The sequence below is a fragment of the Haemaphysalis longicornis genome, unplaced genomic scaffold (genome assembly GCF_048455015.1).
Source record: "Haemaphysalis longicornis isolate Haplotype H1 unplaced genomic scaffold, Haemaphysalis longicornis Haplotype H1 scaffold_4, whole genome shotgun sequence".
Classification (NCBI taxonomy): Eukaryota; Metazoa; Arthropoda; class Arachnida; order Ixodida; family Ixodidae; genus Haemaphysalis; species Haemaphysalis longicornis.
In genome coordinates this window covers 84664774-84669939 of record NW_027526361.1, presented here as the reverse complement: position 1 = coordinate 84669939, position 5166 = coordinate 84664774, and positions in this window count along the sequence as shown.

Genomic DNA, 5166 nt, shown 5'->3' with positions numbered 1-5166 from the left:
CAAACACTTGTGTTGGTGTTTGTGCATTTCTTAGCGTATTTTCAGACTCAATGAAAGGTTGTTAGACGCACCGATGATGAAAGCAATATAAATATGCATACTTTCCCTTGATGCACCACGATACGCTGTTTCGGGGTAAGTTATCTCTTATGTACATTTTCGGAAAACGATCTATGGTGTAATATGCAATGGATGAACATAATGAAAATGGTGACATCAGCCGGGGAAAATTAGAACAAGACTGATACATTTTTTTTTTTCAATCAAGGAGTACCAAATCTGCTGAAAGATGACATTATTCATCAAAAAATGAACACCATCCCGCCATACGAAAATGGATGTCCAGCGCAGCTTTTGGAAACCACTACACATGGTGAAGGGGAGGGTAAAAAGTGTTCTTCATTGTCTCTCCGGGCTCGTCGCATGCATTCTGGTTTGTGCCGGCAAATGCTAAGTCCTAACGCATGCGATCGACGTCTTGGGAGAGAACTGCTGCTGGACCCTACCTATCCTGACGCATGGGCTAGCCCTCGAAATGGCAACCCCCCTCCCCTTTCCAGAGCAGCTGCAAACCTAACCTTTACTACAACGCAGAGGGGGGGGGAGGAAGGGGGGGGGGGGCGTGAGGTCTTATTGTTCGCCGGCACCTTATCATCGATCATGCGTATTTGATGCTAGTTTTCACTGCGAAGCAGCATATGTCTCACACCCCCAGTTTTCCTTCCGGTGACGCGATTACCTTGGCGCTACTCCAGGGCTCCTGCTCGCCACCACCGACCCTCTTTCACAACTGTTATCAGAACGGCTAATCCCCTCACCACCACCACCGATGCCTCTTTCGCAACTTGTGCAGTCTGCTGACAGAGGCTGTAGTACCGTTATCAGATGATTGCGGAGAACCAACAACAGCGCGAATCGGTGTAAAAACACCCGAAAGCCACCGTCACCACCGCCGCCGAGAATGCAGCCGCGACCGTTGCCTCCTCAAATTCCACCTGGCCCACTAGCTGCGGGTTGAAAGCAACTTGCCCCGTTGGAACGCCGGCATGAGAAATTAATTCTTCTTAAGCTTGAAAGCCATTCTGAGCGACATTGTCGCGACGGCGGCCCTCGTTGACCAGGTGGTCATTCTTCAGGTGGAAGAATAATAATATATCTTATTCTGGCTGGTATATTTCCCGCCTAATTATGCGCCTATCCCCGGTTGACGGTTTACAAGTTAACGGGCGGGGCTGGAGGGAGGGGGCATGCATGCACAGTATGGCTTAATGTCGGTACCGATGACATACCCGTTGTGGTGGTGGGAGATTAAAGCGTGGGAGTGTCATGGCTCAATGCACCTCGTCATTTATTTTCTGCGACCGATGGGTTTGGGTCTGGTTTGGCGTGTTCCACAGACAATAGGATGCCTACGACTGGGCAGTGAAAGAGACACCCACGCATTTGTCCGCTAGAATAAAGGTCGAGGCCTTCGAGGTGATAACTCGCTATGGGACGGACGCATGGCCTTGGCTTGGAGGAAGAAGAGCGGAAACTGAAGCAGCATGAGCCCGAACAGACGCGTCAATGGGCGCGAAAACAACGGAAAGCCGCTGCCGCCACCGTTGCTGCCTCAAGTTCCAGCTGGTCGAGTAGCTGCGAATCCCTCCCGGATGAATAGGTACTGGCCCGCTTGGAACGCCGACGTGGGCCAATATCACCTGCTCAGCTCAAATGGCTTTCAGAGCGACGTGTTCGACAGTGCCTCAATTCTATGCACCCGGTCGTGACCAGTTGCCGGTTTATGCGTCCACGGGCTGGGAGTGGAGGGAGCGGGGGGGGGGGGCGGCACGCGCAGGTAAAGGTTTCGTACCCTTACTGATGACGTGTGAGCTGTTTTGTCGTAAGGTTTAAACGTGGCCGTAAAACAGCCCAACTCGACCACTCCGGTGTCCTCAGTGTTAGACTGGATTGGGTTGGCGTGTTACACAGACAGTCAGATGCTTACGACGCTGGAGCGAAAGAGACCACTCTACGTTTGTCCGCTAGGGTAAAGATCGGGTCGTTCCAAATTTTTTTCAGGCAGTAGGCTAGGAAGTGTGCTACGAAAATACAAACAAACGTGTTTTGGTTTTGAGAACTCCGTGGGGGACGTGCAGCTTCGCAAATCATTCGTTTTCACAGCGTGGAAGGGCTCTAATGTATGGCTTTTCTTATGAATGTTTAGCTCTGTGCTCGAGGGCTGGTTAGCCTGACCCATGCGCTCGGCATATTAGGCGAGAACTGCTAGGTCCTGCCCGACGTTTCTGTTTGCGACATAAAATTTTCCAACCAACGATATGCTAACAGCTTCGCTGTAAAAAATTCGCACCTTTTGGCAGAATGCATGCCTGTTGCGGAGCCCTGACTTCAAAACACTCCGCTTATACATACGCTTATAAAATAACAAGTAGTTTGGCCTGCAACCGGATTGGAAGACCTTTGTCAGTGTTTGAACCTTCCCATGGGTCACTGCTTCGCTGGAGGCAGTGAGCAGTCCACAATATCATCTTGTAAAAATCCGCATTTGTTTGCTTTTTTGCATCGTTCGACACTGCGCCACAAGCTTTACATGTAATACGGCGCGCATCGTTTCCGGCCAGCAGCAGCATCACTGATGCTTGCACATGATGCACTTTGAAAATATTCTTTTGCCTTAACATTTCCGTGTTTTTTTTTTCTGGTTGGTTTGTGCGCCCAGAGTAACCGTTCCGTTTCGCAAGGAATAACATCTGTGCTGAAACGTGAGCCGGTCGCAACCTCGACCGTAATCTCATTCAGAACATTGCAAACTCATACAACCACCCTGTTTTCGTTACGCTTTCTCAGTTGTTCCTTTATATTAAAAAGAAAAAAAAGAACACCTCAGTCATTCCAGCGAAAACCATAAAAATCACGCTGACGGCCATTTGCGGACTAAACGGAATCTTTTCTTTTTCAGTCTTTTATCGCCTCTTAGTTTCCTTTTTAACCAGAGGGAGCAGCATGTAATAGGTGCGGTCAAAAGAAATTGGAGCACGGTCTCGTAAATTTAGAGAATTTCTTCTTCTTGAAACTACACGGCTGCCGTGGTATGCGTTTAAGAGAGTCCTCCCCAGTAGACGAAGCTTCTTGCAACACGGTAATGACTGTCATAAAGCCCGGCAGACAAATATTTTGTGACATTCACAAATCCTTGTTTCAAAAACTTATGGCGGCCCCTGTACGCACCGAGCTATGCTAGCACCATTCGCAAGTGACGGCCACTCCATCACCCCCTTCTGTGGGGCCTGCCGATTCGTCTCGCGAACAAAAGATTTCGCGGGAAAGAAGTTGACACACTGGCCACCGCGGGAGGTGGGGCCGCTTCCTATCGGCGAAGGAAGCGCCTTGGAACTCTCTCAGCACCCTCGTGCTAAGGTGGCATCCCGCCTACACGGTGACCGTTTTACCCTGACGTCACCCAAACATCATAAAAGTGATTTTTTTCACAGAGAACCTGTTTAGCAATTCATTGATTCCGGCGTTTCAAAAAACTCAGTTTAATAGCATCAAGAAAATAAATCACCGACACAATTCGAAACTCTGGTCGATCAACGGAGTTAGTCAGTCATCCTACTCACTCAGCTACGACCGTTAGCTAGCTCGTGAGAATCATACGGCTTCCTCACTCGGCTGCGATTATTGGGCGAGGAATCACGCCCTTGCTCGAAACAGGATACCTGATCGGCGCTGGTGGCCTAAATGTCCAACGAGACGGAGGATCCACCGAGACGAAAGGTTGCATCCCGTTACGTTCCGTATTTTTCATTTGGCTTGCCATCGACGGTGGTACAAGTTTCAGTTTCGATTGTGGGTTGACCCAACTTCACAATTTCAAACGTGAAGTGGTTCGATCTACAATGGGGTAAACGCGGTATTCATTCTTAAAAGATGACTGCAAATACCGCTTGTGTGCTTATTCCTGGCCTTAAATGTTGCTAATCTTTCCTTTTGAGTGCAGTGTTGAAAAGTATGAAGTGTGTTTTCAGACTTAGTGTTTCGGAAAAGTTTTGCTGATATAAACTTCTTTTTCAAGACTTCTGTTGATTTGGGGCGGAGTGTCTTAATCAAGCAACCACATACACCCGCATGCCTTCATCACATCTTGCTTACCACCTGTAACTCTCCCAATACCAGCTGCCACTTCGATGAACACTTTCATCGATTCCAGACTCTCCTCTCTTCCTCTTTTAAGGATGGGGAACGAACTGTAGAGCAGCCAGCGCAAAGGACAGGAAGCCTTGTTCTCCGGGCATATACTACTGCAGTAGCCAGCAACCTACCGGAATAGAAGGATGCAAACTCCGGTATCTGATTATGTCCTCCTCTTCTCACTATTCGCAAAATTATTACAGCAACCGTCAATATACGACTTTTTTTTTAATTTCCCGCCCAATGATCGCACCCTGAACTTGCTGCAGCCATATGTCGTAGGTGTGCCAAGTCTAGCTGACGATGGTCGTGCTTAGCAATGTTTCCTCCCTTTTTAAAGTGGACATGGCTACGTTTTTGCCGCAGACTTTCCAATGTTAGCGATATCGGCTAGCATGAGTTCATTATTGGTGCGGAATAAACTCTCACTAAACGCACATAATGTACTCGCAAGACAAAGAAAAAACGTGCTCAGCTTTCTGCGTCGGCAGCCGTGTCCGCAGTTTTGATGTCCCGCACCGTGACAGCAGCACCCACTCATTGGTCGACCTATCCTCACCTCACAGCAGACTCGTTTCGGCGCGTCACGTAATTTCTTGAAAACACTGAATTTTGCGTCACTTTGCAACGCGGCTGGCGGTGGTCCGTCGGGTATTTATTATGTTTTTATTTACTATGTTTATCATGTTCAGGAGGCCTATCGTACAAAATTATGACATGAAACTTGCTTGCGTTTTCCACTTGAAACATTTTGGCGAAAAATTTACCTCGCGTAATGAACGCACCCCTAAATTTGCATCATATTTTTGAAAAAGAAAGGGCGATCATTACGCGAGTAACTACAGTATCATGAGTCCCCCCTCCCCCACCCCCGTATTACATCTGTACCGAAACAGACCCCAAAGAGAGGTGCTGTAGAAAATAATCTTTTTTTTCCTCAACTGAACAGAAATCTTCATTAGAATGACCACTCAG